This window comes from Mobula hypostoma, chromosome 5, assembly GCF_963921235.1.
Source record: "Mobula hypostoma chromosome 5, sMobHyp1.1, whole genome shotgun sequence".
NCBI lineage: Eukaryota > Metazoa > Chordata > Chondrichthyes > Myliobatiformes > Myliobatidae > Mobula > Mobula hypostoma.
The window spans coordinates 45882878-45903169 of NC_086101.1; the positions used below are offsets into that span (position 1 = coordinate 45882878).

Consider the following 20292-nt stretch of genomic DNA (forward strand, 5'->3'; position numbering starts at 1 on the left):
CCCCCCCCCAGTATAAGCAACACTCTGCATGACAGTGGATCTTTTTTTGCCTTAATTGTGATGTTACTGTACTTGTATAATTTTGTACACTTCCTGTGTTAATCTCTGCTTTTCATGTGAATACTGTGCGGCTAATGCTACATGCCTGTGATTTGCTTTTTCTAAATTTGACAATAAACTTGATTTAGACCTTGTCCTATTCGCAAAACACTTCTGTGAGCTTTGAAGGCTGGCATATCCTCTCCCCAGTTATGCTGCCTGTCAAGTCTATATTGTAAATTCATATATTTTTTAAACATCTCTGACATTTAAACACATAAATAATTGAAAAAGTAAACATGAAACTTAACATTCAATTTGCTTTCTTCTCTGAAGCTGGCTCTCACCTGGTGGAAAAAGAGGGATATATCTCCCCAACCTTACTGCTTGGGACACTTATTCATCCTAGCCTTTATGGAGTATTGTGAGCAGGTTTGGGCCTTTATCTAAGAAAGGATGTGTTGACATTGGAGAGGGTTCAAAGCACGTTCATGAAAGTGATTCCAGGATTGAAAGGCATTATCATATGAGGAGCACTTGATGCCTCTGGAACTCTAATCACTGGACTTCAGAAGAATGGGGGGGGGGATCTCATTGAAACCTATCAAATGTTGAAAGGTCTCGATAGAGTGGATCTGGAGAGGATGTTTCCTATGGTAGGGCATCTAACACCAGAGGACACAACCTCAGAAGAGTTCTGTCCATTTAAACTGAGATGAAGAGGAATTTCTTTAGCTAGATAGTAGTGAATCTGTGGAATTTGTTGTCATAGATAGCTTGGAGGCCATGACATTAGGTATATTTAAAGCAGAGGTTGGCAGATTCTTGACTATCTAGGGCACAAAAGGAATCAGATTCAGAATCAAGTTTATTATCATAAGCATGTGATGTGAAATTTGTTAACCTAGCAGCAATAGTTCAATGCAATACATAATCCAGCAGAGAAAAAAAAATAAAAATACATAAAATAAAAATCATAATAATAAATAAACAAATAAATCAATTACATATATTGAATGGATTTAAAAAAAAATCATGCAAAAACAGTAAGTGTCCAAAGATATAATGTCCATTAGGAACTGGATGGCAGAGGGGAAAAATCTGTTCCTAAATCACTGAGTGTGTGCCTTCAGCCTTCTGTACCTCCTACCTGATGGTATAGTGAAAAAAGGGCATGTCCTGGGTGCTTGAGATCCTTAATAATGAATGCTGCCTTTCTGAGACACACCTCCTTGGAGGTGTCCTGGGTTCTTTGTAGGCTAGTACCCAAGATGGAACTGCCTAGATTTACAATCTTCTGCAGCTTCTTTTGGTCCTTTGCAGTAGCCCCTCCATACCAGACAATGATGCAGCCTGTTAGAATGCTCTCTGCAGTACAACTATAGAAGATTTTGAGTGTATTGGTTGACATGCCAAATCTCTTCAAACTCCTCATAAAGAATACCTGCTGTCTTGCCTTCTTTATAACTACATCGATGTGTTGGAACCAGGTTAGATCCTCAGAGATCTTGACACCAAGGAACTTGAAAACTGTTCACTCTCTCCACTTCTGATCCCTTTCTGAGGATTGCTACGTGTTCCTTCATCTTACTCTTCCTAAAGTCCACAATCAGCTCCTTTGTCTTACTGACGTCGAGTGCCAGGTTGTTGCTGCGACCCCATTCCACTAGTTGGCATATTTCATTCCTGTATGCCCTCTCGTCACCACCTGAGATTCTACCAACAATGGCTGTATTGTCAGCAAATTTATAGATGGTATTTGAGCTACGCCTAGCCACACAGTTATGTGTATATTGAGAGTAGAGCAGTGGGCTAAGCACACACTGCTGAGGTGCACCAGTGTTGATCGTCAGCGATGAAAATATGTTATCACCAATCCGCAGATTGTGGTCTGTCGAGAATCGAATTGCAGAGGGATATAGGGAGGAGGGAGGAGATTGGGACTGAGAAGGAAATGGATCAGCCATGATGAAATGGCGGAGCAGACTCGATTGGCCAAATGACCTAGTTAAGCTCCTATATCTTATGTTCTCACAGCCTTTGAGGTTCTTGATGAGTTGGCAACATCAGCAGGAGAGTGTGCATGAGGGTAATTTGAAAAACCTACCTTAATCAGCAACTCCAGCAACATGAAATTGGAAGCTTGGCGGGTTTGGAATATGGCTTCATTTAGATTAGCCGAATCTTGAGCAAGTTTAACAAATCACAGGAAACACAAGTTAAGGGTTCCAGGTCCACTCTTTTTGGGGTCGGCTCAATTGATTCTGCTGCATTGCAAATAAATTATCCATAGAAGTAATTTCCCCTCTACTTCATACCAAATTCTGCAATTGAAATCCCAATAATTAGCTTTCAGAATTTGTGCAACAAACCTGGATTCAATGAGCTGTGGAAAAAAACAGTGTGTCTTGAAATTGCCAGTACATGCATGTACTGATTAAATAGCATTTAAACTAAAATTTATCCCTCTTATGTTAAGAAAATAAACATTGGACTTAATTCAGTACAGGAGTTAAAATGTTTTGTGCTCATTAAAACTCAGTTAATTTAAACAATAAAAGTGCTTTATTTAATTAATACATTTATAGAGGTTCATCCGTTGTACTTTTGTTCAAACTTCTCAGACAACTTCACATCAAATGCTTGTGGATTGACCAATCTGCTTCAGTCCGAACCTGTGCTGCACTTGGATATAATGATCGGTTGATTAATTGATAACTGACTGACCTCTGCAAGTGACTCAAGTATTTAATTAATTGGAAGCATACTAACTGCTAATTGCTTCCTGAAAGTAAGTTTATGAAAGATAAAAAGAGTTTGTTATTTGAAGAGGAAAATTTAATTTCCAGTTTCTGGTCTCCTCTGATGAGTCACAGTTCTTCACCTTAAGAGACAACCATCAGTTTATAGGATGTTACCACTTTGTAGGATATCTCAACTGAACTTGAATTTCATGTTCCAGCAGAATTCATTGATTGATAGATTAAAAACATTTGCTGAGTGATCCACAGGCTCTTACTTGGCTGGGAATATTCAGAAATCCATATGTAACAAAATGAACACTAAAATTGAACACTTCTTGGCCCTGGAAGCCACAAGTGGTGAATGTAGAAATTACGTGGCCAGGAAACAAAACCAGAAGATCTTGTTCGAAAAGCCTATTAAGTTTCATATCAGAAACAAGTGTTCTAAAAGCAGAACACATTGCAGATGCAGCACATATAGACCAAATATAGAGAATTCGATAAATATTTAGGAGGTCAACATCAGCAATGGAAAGGAATCAGCATCAAAGGTGAACAGTGGCGTGGCCGCTAGTGCAACACTATTACAGCTCAGAGTATCGATGTATGGAGTTCAACTCCCGCGCCGCCGGTAGGGGGTTTGTACGTTCTTCCCATGACCACGTGGGCTTCCTCCAGATGCTCATACATACTTGTGTGTTTGCCCTTTTTAAAATCCATATGGGTGTCCTATGAGACAAGAGGATCCTGATTGTTACAGAAGGACTCTATAGTTTACAATGTACATGGATTTTGTTCCCCGAAGCAACCTGGTTAATAACAACAGCAGGTAATTCTCTGCATACCCTTTCCTATTGCCTATTTGAGAACAGACCCAACCCCACACCCTCAACGTTTTGCTGATATCTTTTCACCCCATTTTGCATCGAAATTTCATAGCAAGGTCTTAAAACACTTAAAGATCACTTCTAATCTTTAAGAAATTTGAATGGGACTTAACATTTAAATGCCAGAACTTAAAAGTAATCATGATCATGCTATAAATATGAACATAGAAACATGAAACTTGATCATTTATTAATTCACATCCACTTTGATGTGTAGCTTAACTAGGCTCCCAGCAAAGTCCCTTGCCTTTCCCTTTGAAATGCATTAATATACAAAACAATACAAGCTGTTCCAATCTTCCTACCTTTGGAATGCTTGTATCACAAACCATGAATGGCAAAAATAAGAATGGAGTTGGAGATAGAGAGAGAGACAATATAGACATAGAAAGAGACAAGTCAGACACAGAAATAAAGGACATGATTGGGCTGAAGAGAGTGCAAAGGAGCATCACCAGGCTGTTGCCTAGATTGAAGGACTATAGTTATGGGGAGAGATTGTGTAGGTTGGGACTCGGTTGCCCTGGAGCAAAGAAGGCTAAAGGCTGTCCTGATAAATATATACAGTATAAGACTATGATAGCACAGAGAGGGTAGATAGTCAAATTTGTTCCCCATACTATCAAAAACAGAGGAGAATAGGTGAAAGGAAGGATATGTGAAGAATATCTAAGGAGAATTTTATCTGCACAGAGCTTCGCTGATATCTGCAACATGCTGCCAGAAAAGCGACATCTATCATCAGGTGCCCCAGCACCCAGACCATGCTCTCTTCTCACTGCTGCCACCAAGAAGAAGATACAAGAGCCTCAGAACAGTTACTACCCCAACCATCAGGCCCTTGAACAAAAGGGAATAACTTTACTCAACTTCTCTTGCCCCATCATTGAAACATTCCCACAGCCAATGGACTCACTCTCATTGACTGTTCATCTCATGTTCTTGCTATTTATTGTTACTCATTGTTTTTTTGCATTTGCACAGTTTGCTGTCTTCTGCATGTTGGTTCAATTCACTCTTTCATTGATTCTGTTATAGTTACTATTCTATAAATTTGTTGAGTATGCCAACAAGAAAATAAACCCCAGGGTTGTATATGATGACATATTTGTATTTTGATAATAACATTTACTTTGAACTTTAGAAAATGTGGTGATATTAGATACAATTAGCATATTTATAAGGTGGTTAGATAGGCACAAACAAGCAAAGCATAGAAAGAAGCAAATGGGCAAGTAGGTCACAGAAATGTGACAGGATTAAGAGCATGTTTCTGTGTTGCACAAATCTATGACTCAACGATTCATGTTATGGCCAGTGATAGAGAGAAAAAATACTCAGCTGAGGTATGCTCTGCCTCTCTGCTTTCAGAATGCAACAGCTGGTGAAGGTCTTGCTGAAGTTTAGTCATGATGGTAATGCAGAAGATATGCTTTCAGTGCATGCACAGCGTTCCTACGTACACTATTATGTACATTATTTGATGATTTCTTGATTCACTGGGTTCTCCTGAAGAAACATACTGGAGTCTCCTAAGATCAAATGGTAAGAGGGTGTCCTACCTCATAGATGGCTCCCTGCACATGCCATTATTCCTGTGCTACTACACTGAGGTGTCAACTGAGATTTTTGTGCTCATCTCTACGACAAGAATCAGGGAGTGCCAAGTCAACTATTACGGGACAAGAGCCAAATAAACATTATTTTCCAGTAAACAACACCAACAATAGATTAGCTAGCTGGCAATAAAAAATAAATGAAAATGCATTTTAATTGGTACATTGTTTGGTGGTGGAATCACAATGTTAACAACTCAGCTGTCAACATCAATTATAGACTACCAGTAAACCTCCTAGCATAACACTGCTTATTAATTCAGAATACTGTAGTCACAGCTCGTTAATAGGATCCATACAATGGAGACCACAGAGAGAAGTAATGTATTCAGAAGCTAAACAAATGTTATAATCTGTGATCTACAATTATAGTATAAATGTTTCAATCCCAGTGAACACTCACTGTGTATCCTTTAATAAAAGAGAGAAATATTGATACATAATATAGATAGTTTTAATTATTGAGGAGATCTTAAACATCGTTAGCTAGCTAGGGATCACCACATTGAAGAAACAATGCTGTGATGTCGAGTAAATCATGTTTTCAAATTTTGTTGTGTTGTTCTCCATTGCTGCTGTTCCCATTGATATCTTCCATGAGATTGTTGTATAAATTAAGAGTTTACCTTTGTTGGACTCAGCAAGTACACTGTGGTAGTGATACCACTGGGGTCTGGCTGAACAGTCAACATAACTAAGCAGTTGATTAATTCCCCAATCATACTATGTCTGTTTTAATTGAGAGGTGAAATCTGCAAGACTAAGGAGCCACTTGCCACCATAGGTTGCTATCATTGGCTCAGACCTGTTATCAGTCCCTCCTAATTTGAATGAGACAACTACAATTGAGGTCAATGTTCTACATTGCTCTAGTTGGAAGGCTGAAATTAAGCATTTTAACACATGACTAACTCTCTTGTAAGCTGCCTTAAGGTAACGTACTGTGTTAAAAGTATTAGGTAAACGAACACTGTTATCACATAGATACGCTGTATTCATAAGATCAGGTTAAAATGAACCCTTACACTAATACTAATGCTTAAAGACAGCTATTTTGTGCCAGTAGGTTTAATAGTGATCGGGTCTCGAGTCTGAACATGATTAATAAATACAGTTTAACTGTGCAACAAATGAGATCTTATGTTCTTTAATATGAGTTCATTGACACCTACAGGGAACAGCCAAGTTCTTTAACTGATTTATTTTGCACACCATTTGATCACCAAGGTGAGAGATGATGGAAGCCCAGTATTCAGCCACCTTCTATCCAGTAATATAACTGAGGCAGTGAGGCAGATTATTACCAGGCTTGAGAAATCAGTCAAAAATGTCAGCAAAATCTTAAGGGAATTTTTATGAAATCTGTGATAAGCCTGGAGGAGCTCATATCCACAGTAATTGTCAATAAGAGGCAGATAAACATACATTTTCCTTTACAAAGACTCAAGGAGCTGATAATCCAGGCATATGGGATTTTGTTAGATATCAGCACTGTGACAAGGCATTCAGTTTCCATCATTTCACCAGCTTCATAATAATTCAAATCCCCTTGAATGTCCAACAGACAATTATTATAAAATGACCGACGTATACCTGAAATAAAATCCTCAACCTTGTTTTCTTTTCATGTGGGCAGTGAAACAGCTTCCCCAAAGATATAGCTGAGGCTGAAGATCAAAGGAGAATACCTATGAAGATTTTTTTTCCCCCCAGTTGGGCTTGGGAACCATGGGTTATTGAACCAATGGAGTTAATACAAAAATCAATCATGACAAATAGATGGACCGAGAAGCCCATATCCCCATACGGGTATCATACAACTTAACACATTAGAATACGAAACATTTCTAAAACTTAATTTGCATTAAACATTTTAACCAAATATCTTTCCTTATGAAAAATTAAGTCAGACAAAGTTGCTTTCCGATCAATTGCAAACCATACCTTATATTGAGCCGCAAGCAGACGGGATAAAAGTTTAACTGAGAATTCACAGGTCCTTGTTACAATGGAGCTTCTTATTTATCCGTCATTTATCCTAAAATATTTCTGGCTTGAACTGGTAATCTGTCTCCCAAATCCCTATCAAGCAATGCCTTGTTTTCAATTTTCATTCTAGCATTTGGGATTAGAGAGGTTCCACATAGTTAAAAAAAAATAATATTTTTCCATGAGATTTATTGGTTGCAAAAATGCAACCAGATTTGTTTGCTGACCCTGGGAATCACATAGGTCAAATAGAATGTACATTCCTACCTCTGCTGCCCTGGTTGTAACACATCATGTTTACACTAATGTTCCTCAAAACTCCTCTCCTCCCAGAGCAAAAGCACAGCTTAGTATGACACATTTAGAGCAGTTTGATTTGTTCATCTGCACTGGAGTTACTTTGACCTTGCCTTATTGAACACAAAAGGACAATATCATATCCTTCACCAGTTTTACATCTCTCCCAGTTTTCACCATCACTTGCGTCTCTCTTCAACACTTAAAGGGACAATGATGAAGAGTGAGAGAGATCTGAATTACTAGATGCAAGAATCAATTGAATTCAGCAGACAGAGTTTGGTATGATTGATTAAAAAGACAATTTCTCTCTTCATTGACCTATACAGAGCTGGATTTTTATACCGCAAGCATCAAGGTCCCTATACATCAATGTGTTTCAGTGATCCAGGTCCTGTCAGATTGCTCAGAGTATTGTAAATAAATCAGTCAAAAATATCCACAACAGCACTGCAGGACATAGCCATCAATTTTATTTATAGGTATGGTTAGAATGATTTTTTTTTATTTTGCCATTTCAGAACAATTTTACTAAACAACTTTTTTAAACAAGCCCATATTAGAAGTAGAGTATATATGTTCCTGAGCACCAAGAATTGGCACAAATGGATGCAGATGGGAAGCAATGTAATTTATTTCACAAGGGAATGAAGCACACAATTCCAGCTGCTATTGATTTAAAATTGAATAAAACCCATATAAACATTGCTCCAATTTTTCTCAGAATTTAACAGCTCAGGATGCTGCAGGAAGACAAAGTACAAGGAGAGACATATTTTCATGTTTCAAATGATATGAAGTGTTGATTTTGTTGTCATGAAGAAATATGAAAGGAACTCCAGATGGAAGGAAAGAACCAGGATGAATCAGTTGGATGAAACAACCTGCTCTAATTCTATAAACTCAGTGCAGTCAATGTCACATTTATCCAGTATTCCCAGACAAATGGGATTCTACTGGATGAGCAAACTACAGCTCCACTGGAACTTCATTCACCTCCCACTCACAGTTGCCATGGAAACAAGATCCGTGTAAAGCCCCAGTAACCCACAGCTTACGTGGTTATCAGCCCAATCTAGATAATGAAGTAAAGGACATGATAATAGCAGGCACGGAACTCTTTTCACCCTGGTCACCTATAAATATCATAGAATCAGGGATGTTTATGGTGTAAGATGCGACCATTCGCTCATCATCCTGTGCCAATCTCATCCCACTTTCCAATGCTTAGCCAATGCTTTGTAGGGTATTTCAAATCATATGACCACTTTATAAGAATATATAGCAAAGATTAAGCTGCTTCCAGGGTCTGGTTTAGATAATATCTTCTTAAATCCCCTCTGGAATACTTCAGAGTCTGAGACATATACCAGAAAATGTCAGAAACGTTCAGCAAGTCAGAGGGCATTTGTGAAGAGAGAAACAAATTAATTATCATACGAGGAACATTTGATAGCTCTGGGTCTGTACTTGCTGGAATTCAGAAGGATGAGGGGGATCTCATTGAAACCTTTCGAATGTTGAAAGATCTGGACAGAGTTAGATGTGGAAAGGATGTTTCCCATGATGGGAAAGTCTAGAACAAGAGGGCACAGCCTCAGGATAGAGGGGCACCCATTCAAGACAGAGATGTGGAGAAATATCTTCAGCCAGAGGGTGGTGAAATTGTGGAATTTGTTGTCAGATGCAGCTGTGGAGGCCAGGTCGTTGGGTGTATTTAAGGTAGAGATTGATAGGTTCTTAATTGGACATGGCATCAAAGATTACGGGGAAAAGGCTGGGAGGTGGGGTTGAGGAGGAGATAGAAAAAAAGGATCAGCCATGATTGAATGGCAGAGCAGACTCGATGGGCCAGATGGCCTAATTCTTCTCCTATGTCTTATGGTCTAATTCTTCATGTCAATGAATTACTTCTGATGAGAGGTCCTGGGCATAAATATTGACTCTCATTCTGTCTCTATAGATGTTGCCTGTCCTGCTGAGTATTTCTGGCATTTTCTGCCCACCTCCTTTTAAATATTGGCTACTTCAATTCTTCTCTCAAACATTACATCCGGTTTCTTTCTATACTGGAATTGGAATAGACTTATTATTGTCAAATACACTGACAGGCAGATCTTTTAAGTATGGTGAGGTAGTAAAAAGGAAAGAATATAGAATTCGATGTTACCATTGTAGAGAACGTGCAACACAAGTAGACAAATAAAGAGCAAGGCACATGACAAGGTAGACTGGGAAATCGAGAATGCATAATGGACACATTCAGGCATCTGATAACCTGTACAGAAGCTGTCCTTGACCCTGCTGGTCATGTTTTCAAAGTTCGCATCTTCTGCCTGACTGGAGAGAGGTTAAGAGAGAATGATTAGAATGGGCGGTGGGGGGGGGGGGACGTGGGTGAATCATTGAATATGTGGGCTGAAGGAACTGGAAAATGAAGTCAGATTCAAAGGCAAAGCATAATGTCTTCCAAAATGATAAAAATGAATATCTAAACTTGCAAAGTATTCTTCATCTGACTGCCCTCTACCACTTCTAAGGATCTCTATTTCATATACGCCTGCATTCCTTGCATGAATCCCACTGACATCCCTCGTACTAGTCCCATTGGCATTATTTTGTGCTCACCACTCCTTGCTGAAGCTCACTGCACTGAGGGTTTAAAATGGCTTTCAGAAATCAGAGCCTGGAAGATCAGCGGGAAGAGCAGTCGCAACTACTTCTCTCAGGGCGACACCTCAAATCAGTTCCGTTCCACCCCTTACCAATTATTCATCTTGTCACTTAAAAATGCTGCACTGGACAGCTTTTCAAAATAAATATGTATGAGTCCTTTACAGATTATTTATTTCAATAAAATTCTATTTGATTAGACAGTTAGCCTTATTAATCAGATAATTTAGTGCTTAATAGTGACTTCTCTCTAAGTGTCACAGATCTTTCTCCGCATTGAAAGTGAGGAAATGAAGTCATGCCTCTTCTATGAAGTAAGCTTATCCAGAAGCAAAATTGCATTAAATGCCACTGTTTTGTTGCTTTTCCTTCTCCCATTAGGATCTTGGTTAATTACTAATCACTGTTATACTTTAGCTGTGTTATAATTTAGCTTGCAGTGTTCCTGCCTTTATCTCAAGCAGTTGTGGGTTCAAACCTCTGTTGGGAACTGAACACACAATTCCAGTGCATTACTGAGGAATGCTACATGATCAGAGATGTTGATGTTAAACTGAGACCTTGTCTATAATCAGTTCAAAGAAACTGGGTCTGATCCTGACTGATTCAATGTACCCCTTGTGCTTATTATTTACACATCATATTTATAAAGTTACATCATGGGTAACGCCCTCCCATCCATTGAGAACATCTACGTGAAACACTTGTAGGAATGCAGCATCTGTCGTCAGGTGTCCCCACCATGCAGATCATGCCCTCTTCTTGATGCTGCCATCAGGAAGAAGGTATAAGAGCCTCAGGACTCAGACCACAAGGTTCAAGAACGGTTACCACACCTCAACCATCAGACTCTTGTACAAAAGGGGATAACTACAGTCAACTTCTCTTGCCCCATCATTGAAATGTTCCCACAACCTATGATCTCACTTTCAAATAATCTTCTCTCATTATCTCATGTTCCGGTTATTTATTGCTATTTATTTATACATATGTGCATTTGCACAGTTGGTTGTCTTCTGCACTCTGATTGATCTTTTATTGATCCTATAATAGTTGCTATCCTACAGATTTGCTGAGTATTCCCACAAAAATATGAATCTCGGGTTCTATATAGTGACATATGCACTTTGATAATAACATTTACTTTGAACTTCAAACTTTATAATGTTAAAGTTCAGCATGTTCAAACAAAGTGCAGGCCTCATTAAAGCAGTATTCTTGCAAAGTGAGGCAGAGTGGTCTACTATGGTATGCAAGCCTCAGACAATGGTTCCTGAATCCCCACGCTAGATGCGTCAATGTTCTTAATGCATTTCATTGCTTTTAAGTGCCTTTGAGCTCTTTTTAAATGGTTCTCAGGCGGATTTCAAGAGTGGAAAAAATGATCACATAATAAAATTTTTGATTTTCACTTACTTTGGTTTGAAAGATAAGCTGGCGTGAGAACTTCAACTCACTGATGATTCTCTTATGAATCATTGGCTAACAGCAAGATCATTGTTTGAAGAATTTGCAGGAGAGCTATTGACAATTAGAAACCAAAATACTGTACAGTACATCTTCTCCCACACTGCCCCCCAAACCCTTCAACTTTCTTCAGAAAGATTTATTATTAAATTGTTTATTGTGGGAGCTTACAGCATTCATTTTGGCTATTGTTTCCTACATTAGAATGGCGAATGCTCCATAGAAGTATTTCATTGCCATTTTTGAACATTCTGAAGTTGTGAAATGCACTGATTAAATGCACCTTGTTCTTCTGAATTGTGATTCAACACAAGATCTTCAATACTGCAAAGTAGATCTGTACTGTACTATTTTTCCAATAGTAGTATCAGTTTATGATCTACACAGCATATCTAAAATCAAGTTAATAATGGGCTCAATGCAAAATAAAAATACTGTAGTACAAACCTTCAAAGTCTTTTACTCATATTGCAACTTCCAATTTCCCAAAATGTAAGGCAATCAGAATTGAGTTTGAATAGATTTTAGAACAAATTAGAGAATCAGATTTGGAGATTAGAAATTTGTTTGCATTTTAAGCAATATTACAATTCTCTAATGTGAGTCATGGAATTTGTTCAGATCAATGCTAAAACAAAACTAGTGGGTTCCCTTTTGCTTCAGGAACAGATCAAGTTTCCTGCATTAGTTAGACCTCTTCTCACCCTTCTGACCTCTACCTTTAAAGGGTCACATTCTAACACTCTGACAGTTAATGAGGATTGTTGGCATGGAACAAAATGTTGTTGCCTTTCAGTCTTTACTTTGGGCTAGCAGAGCTTTTGTATCCAGCCACAAACCCAAATCAGCCACTCCTTTCAAAGATGCTTTGGCTCTTCAGGAGTTTAACATTGAACTTATGAAGCTCTCTTCAAGTACTTAGAGATTTTTTTCCTCTGCATCATCTTCGTTAGACTCCAATACATGGTGTCCTGAAATATTTTGGATGAGGTCTCCTTGTCATAATTTATAATGTTTACTAATAAAGCTCCTTGTGCGCATTGACTTTTAAGATTGTAATGGTTTTCTTTATCTGTCATGCATATATAATGCCTATAAAAGGTATTCACCACCTCCCCTCCCCCCACCGTGGAACTTTTCATGGTTCACTGTTTTATAACATTGAATCACAGTGGATTTAATTTCTTTTTTTTTACACTGATCAACAGAGAAAGACTAATGTCAAAGTGTAAACAGGTCTCTATAAAGTGATCTAAATTAATTACAAACATAAAACACAAAATAATTGATCATTCAAGTATTCACTCCCTTTAATATGACACACCAAATCATCACAGGTGCAGCCAATTGGTTTTTGAAGTCACATGATTAGCTAAATGGAGATTCTTTTTTTGGAGACACGTGTACAGTCAAGGTGATCCAATTGGCTGTAGTAAAATTGTAGTATCTGGAAGGTCCAACTCCTGGTGAGTCAATATCCTGGGAAAAACTACACCATGAAGACAAAAGAACACTCCAACCAACTCCAAAAAAACATTATTGAAAAACACAAATCAGGAGATGGATATAAGGAAATGTCCAAGTTACTGAATATCCCTTTGAGTACAATTACATCAATCATCAAGAAACGGAAAGAATATGGTATACCTGTAAATCTACCAAGAGCAGGCCATCTTCAAAAGCTGAGTGACTGTGCAAGAGGGAGTGCACTAGTGAGGGAGGTTACCAAGAAACCTATTACAACTTTGGAGGAGTTACAAGCTTCAGTGGCTGAGATGGGAGAGACTGTGCATACAAAAACCGTTACCCAGGTGCTTCACCAGTTGCACCTTTATGGGAGAGTGGCAAAGAGAAAGCCACTGTTGAAAAAAACTCCAATGAAATCTCAGCTAGAGTTTGTCAGAAGACGTGTTGGAGGCTTGGAAATCAGCAGGAAGAAAGTTCTATGGTCTGATGAAACCAAAATTGAGCTTTTTGGCCATCAGACTAAATGCTACATTTGGCATAAGCCAAACACCAACATGTCATCAAAAACACACCATCCCTACCATGAAGCATGGTGGTGGCTGCATTACGCTGTGGAGATGGTTCACTGCAGCAGGGCCTGGAAGGCTTCTGAAGGTAGAGGATAAATGAATGTAGCAAAATACAGGGAAATCCCGGACGAATTCCCGATGCAGTGAGGACTGCAACTTTGAGAAGATTCGTTTTCCAGCAAGACAATGACCCCAAGCATAAAGAAAAAGCTACACAAGAATGGCTTACAAACAACAAAGTTAAGGTCATGGAGTGGCCAATTCAGAGTTCACACCTCAATCCAATTGAGAATTTGTGGTTGGACTTAGAAAGGGCTGTTCGCTCATGATGCCCATGCAATCTGACAGAGTTTGAGCAGCTTTGTAAAGAAGAATGGGGAAAAATTGCAGTGTGGCAGATGTGCAAAGCTGATAGAGACCTATCCACACAGACTCAAGGCTGTAATTGCTGCCAGAGTTGCATTTACTAAATACTGATTTGAAGGGGTGAGTAATTTTGCAATCAAATATTTTGTGATTAATAACTGTAATAAATTTAGACCAACTGTAGAAACTTATTTTCATTTTGACATGAAAGAGTCTTTTTCTGTTGATCAGTGTCAAAAAAGGCCAAATTAAATGCACTGTGATTCAATGTTGTAAAACAATAAGACATGAAAACATCCAAGGGTGTACACACTTTTTATAGGCACTGTATGTGGGACTGATCCAACTTGGTGAACTTCTTGGTCCCTGCCATTTTAGCGCATGACCCTCAAACTTGGGCAATGTGTATTAATTAATGTGCAAGGCTACTTTATGGTCTTGTCCTCTATAGACTTCAATGGATATTCCTCTTTTCCTCTGTGTTACTTTGACCAACACATTTCATTGTTCATGTTTGAGATTTTCAGTGTATATGCTACCAATTTTGGTCTACAATAAACTGGCTTATCATTTGACTTAATGGTTATGTGTATCTAATGCACTGTAACACCTGTTAATGGTAGCAAGGTGCTCATACCAAAGATATTCTTCCATATAACTGAGATATTTGACTCAGTCTTCGCTTAATAGGGCTGATGTGTTTATGTAGTTGGCTGCGATAACTGGTAGCTTGACTTTTGACCATTATGAAAAACTATATATCACATCTGGCCTAGGTTTATCAGTGTCTCACTCGATTACATCTTCAGAAACGTCATGCCTTTTGTTAATGATGCTTTGCTAAATTTCTTGTTGAGCACGCCTCTTCCTCTAATTAAGCAGTCAGCAGCTATACTGATGTTCAGATCAATACACTGACCATTAGCTTTCAACCTAATTTAAAAAGTGCTGCTTTTCTATTATCATCTCAGGTGTCTTGCACAATGTCTTAGCTTTGTATCTCCCACTGCCATCAGCTTCATAATCTAGTTGCCTGATATTATTTTGGCTTGCAATCCTGGTTCTCACCAGGCTGGATTCCTTTCCCTTTTGCAATTAGTCTTTCATTGCTTCCAACTGGCACACTTGTGAAGGATGGAAAACAAGTTGTTGCAAGAGCTCAATGAGCAACATCTGTGGAAGCAAAGTGATAATTATTGATTCAGGGCAAGACCCTACAATCTATCCTGCTCCAACCAGTCTCCCCTTTCCATCTTTCCTTAGTGTTGGAGGCTCCTGCCTTGCCCACCACAATGTGTCCAAGCCCAAGATTCAAACTCACATTACACATAGGCTTAATTTCTTCAGTATTTTTGCCAACAATCCACTAACAAAATGGAGTCATACATGCAATGTGGTGTTGTGAGAGGTTCTTCATTATAACTACATAACCACTCACACACTTGTTTGAAATTTGGTTCTGGTCCTAAATGTGTAATTTACTCCATTTTTCCGATGGGATGGATTTAAGATAAACGTGCCTCCAGTTAATTGAGCCATCGATTAAACGGAGCAACCCATTTGAAGCAACTTTTAAAAAAACAAAAACTAATCGAGAAAAAAGTCAGGATTCTCTTCATTTATTTGGGACACTATGCCGCTTAATTGGGCCAGTAGACTGTTGCTGAACAGTTTCTAACTATCATCTGTCACGTGCACTTGAGTAACTGTTCGACACTACACCGTGCTTAGAGCAATCAGTATTTAAATAGCATCAATTGCATGTGTTCAAAAAGCAGGGATTTTTGTCGCTGACAGTTGGCAAGAAATAAGCATTAAGACAATTCAGAACTGTTTTGCTCACTGCAGTTTCAAGCATTCAGGCTTGGAGATGCCGGAAGTAGCCAGGAGTGAAAATTAAATTATTTCACAACTTCAACAAGTTAGGAATTACAAAGAATTTGAAGGTATCATGAATGTTACAATGAAAATGAAGATTTAGAGGATGCAATCATCTAATGCATTGTATGAAGTTGGTCCATTATCTGCACTATCTGTCATCACTGATTTTGTTCATGACAGTCGATCATGAAAACACAGCAGATGAATTCCTTCATTGATAACTACTGTATTAGGAACTAACACACAGTTTTACAGTGCTATAGTGGTATTGGTAGTGTTCTAATTTGTCTGTATGTCATTTACAGGTAAATATATACATAAATTGTTACTCTGTTAAACTGTAGTTTGTCTTTTCTTTTAACTATTTCCATGAACCTTCAGCTAATTGAAGTAGCCATATATTTTGGGCCAATATACATTTGTCTCAATGTGTCCCAATTAAGCAGAATCCATGGTATCACTGGCATATGTTGTGAAATTTGTTGTAAGGTGGCAGCAGTACCTTGAATACATAGCAATAAAAACTGTAAATTACAGAAGTCTATTTATATTAAAACAATAAATTAAATAAGTTGTGCAAAAAGGAGAAATTAAGTAGTGAGATAGTGTTCATGGATTCAATGTCCTTTCAGAAATCTACTGGCAGAGGGGAAGAAACAATTCCTAAATTGTTGAGTGTGTCCCTTCAGGCTCCTGTCCTGCCTCCCTGATGGTAGCAATGAGAAGAGGCTTAACATACATGTAAATACAGTAATAACATATTTACATACATATCAGCACTTAACTCTATTCATTGGCTTGGCCCAATGTGCTACTAACTTTCTCCGGAATGTCAGTGTCTCCCTCAGCACCAAATCAGACTTTCCTTTTACTCCATCAGTTGTGGCTACACTTTCAACCATTTGCTTCTTTTCTCTGGAATTCATTTTCCAAATCCATTTGCCATTTAGTTCCTTCAAGATGTGTTTAAACCCTCAACCTTTCATCATCCCATTTGCAACATCCTGTGGTAATCCTTTCTTGCATGAATATACCTTTCATCTCCATATACTTGTGACAATCTGTGATTTTCCGTGCAAATTATTGTCCCTCTATAAGTGCAGATTGTTTTTTGATGCTGGTGTTAGATTTTCCCCAGACAGACAAGAAGCTGAAGAACACATGGACTGTTATGGAAGAAAGCGGAAAAAATTGCATTTCAGTGGCATCTCTCAAATCCCTTTCAGAATGCTCTCGTTTACTTTATAATGAATGGCATTAGACACTGAGCAAGCTCCCACACCCAACAACGCACTGATAAGAAGATTTTATTGTCCTGGACTGAAGGATAATTATCATCCAAATCTACAGGAAAACTGTTTTCCATAAGAACATGTGAGATTCCCATCAAAACCTTCATCTAACTCCTTGTCTGAAGACAACATTCCCATAGTGTTGGATGCTCCTAATATTACAGGTTGAGTACCAAAATCCAAAAACCTCCAAAGTCTGATTTTTCTTTTAAGCGCTAACATGACATCATAAATGGAAAATTCCACAAAATGCTGGGAACATTCTCAGGCAATGAACAAGCTTCTGCACACCACAGACAGTTCTGAGAAGCGATGTCATATATGCAAAAAACAGAAGTGAATGAAAAAGAGATAAACAATGAATAATGCAAATAATGAAGATATCGATCATGTATCATCAGTGTCAGAATGAATATGCTGCTTGACGGTATTCTGATTATGAAACAAGCAAAGATCTATCACGACAAGCTGAAAATTGAAGGTAACTGTGAATGTCCAGTGGGCTGGTGCAGAAATTTAAGAAAAGGCCTGGCATTAATTTTTTAAAGTGTCCGTTGGCCATGAAAATCTAGCATTATAAGTCTATGATGCTGATTTTTTTTACACCTTACATAATGGCATTAATTTTTTTTAGAGTGACACTTATGAAAATCTAACACTAGAACTAGTCTACAATGCTGATTGTATTTATAGCTTTCATAGAACAAAAATAATAGAAATACAGTATACTATAACCTTTTGATCAAGATAGGACATCCTTGCTGGAGACTGAAAATCTGCCATTGTTTGTTGTTGTTCAACAGCTGATTCAGGTATCCTCTCAATGCTGCTGTGACGCTTTTGTTGCTCTGCACATGTATTTTCATTCTATTAATAGTATGTATATATTGTTGGCTGTTAAGTACATATGTGTGATAAACAAGTGTAAGACAAAACACTGCTTACTGGTAGCACTTAAATTCAGAGTTGGAAATGATGGCAATCCCAAACTATCTTATTCTATATTCCGAAATCCAAAAAAAAATATATAAAATCCAAAACACTTCTGGCTAAAGCATTTCAGAAAAGGGGTACTCAATCTGTACGTCATCTAAAGAGCTATGTTCATGTCACTGGAGTGGGATTTTAATCCAAAAACTTGTGCCCCAAAGGTGAGAGTGTTACCCACTGAACCACGCTAATAAGAAAAGCTGGTAGTTCCATTCACAAAGATTTTTTTTTGACAATAAAATGAAGCAAGGTTGCTGTTATATTGATCTTAAGATGATTTATCATTTTAAGATCTGAGAACAAGCAGCTGAACTGAGATATCAATTTACAAACTCCAGTGAAGCGGCGATTACATTCCACTAAAGTACTGGAAATTGGTTATGAGTGTGGTGTTAAAGATAAATGAAGGACTGATTTAGTTAACATCTCTCTCTCTCACACACACACACACACACACACATAATAATATGGTAAAAGTGTGTGGTAACATCATCACACTATTTAGAGCATGTTTCTTTTTCCTGGATGCCTTTCTTCCCCCCAGTTGCTTTCTCACTTCCAGAAGGTTGGTTTCTTTTCTGTGTCACCCTGTACACTAAGACCCTCTCAATCAAGCATGAAGCCTGCAGGTTGCAGATTTACAAATGCATTCAAAAAACCTTGGATTGTGTGATTCTGAATCTTTGCCACCATAGCTGAGGATAGAAACTGTTCCTCAGACTTCTTTGAACATCTCCATTCCAAAAATTGTACAACTTCTCCCAAAATATCAGCTTTCCCCCAATTAAATGCCCATTCCCTATCATAGATACACTTGAGATCATCTCCCTATTCCTCCCTGTTAATCATATCCTCCAAACTTATTCACAATCTGCTTTCAATTGCACATCTTCCATGTTCTCCTCTCTACAATCACAGAGGAAAATGGAAGAAAAAAAGGTGCTGAGAGCAGTGCACACTTCTCAATACATTCTTCCTACCATTGGTTGAACCTACAGGAGATGCAGTCTCAGGAAGGCAAGATCCCAACCATCTGGCATAATGATGCAGATGGTAGAGTTGCTGCTCCACAGCTCCTGTGATCCATCTTCCATCCTGTGTATAGTTTGCACATTCTCCCTCTGACCACATGGGTTTCTGATGGGGGCTTCAGTTTCCTCCCACATACCAAAGATTTGTGGCTTTGTACATTAATTGGCCACTGTAAATTGTCCATAGCTTGTGATTAAGTGGTAGAAACTTGGGAGGTATATGGAGAGAATGAAATGGATTAGAGTGGAATTAGTGTTAATCGGTGCTTGAATGTCATCATGAACTTGATGAGCCATAGGGTCTGTTTCTGTGCTGTCTGATTCCTGGACTAAAATAAATGACTGCAGATCACTAATGACTGAAAGCCTTAGATGCCACCTGAGCTTATTATGTTTTGCAAACTGTACAAAAGGCTGAATGAATCACTTCGCCCAAGCTCACATGTTAAAAAAAAAAGCAATATGATTTCTGAATAGTAAAATTCTTCGTGGGTTACGTTCAGATACATTGCTACAAAATCAAAAAGGAGCTGTTTTGAAGTCATGCAATTTAAGTACTTTCAGAAACAATTATCTTGTTCTGCTCCCGATCTCTCTCTGAGTAGGAGTCCATGCAACTTTAAAAACAGACACCTGTGATGGTTCTGATTAGGGCTATTTGTCCAAAATATTATCTGATCTCTACAGATGCTAATGAGATTGTCACACATTTAAACTAATCTTCCGTGTCTGCCTCTTATGCTTGAAGTTCTTTTATGATGTCTGTCACTGGATCGCCATGCTTTTGCATATCACAGCTAAATCTTTAATATTGTCTTTCAAATATTTTCCACAAACAAAAACTGATCCCTTTTATGAACAGCATTTCCTCTGTGCACAGATTAAGAGATTAGGACAATGCATTATTGCAACAAAATATGATCTGCTCATAGAAATGAGTATGATGAGTCAGAGTGATTTCAACAATTAAATGATAAGTATCCA

General features: G+C 38.2%; 1 protein-coding gene across 4 annotated transcripts in view; it reads right to left on the reverse strand.

The window, feature by feature from the left end:
• Positions 1-20292, reverse strand: part of LOC134346787 (dachshund homolog 1-like) — a 586859-nt gene that overhangs the window by 207933 nt on the left and 358634 nt on the right. The window lies entirely within an intron of this gene.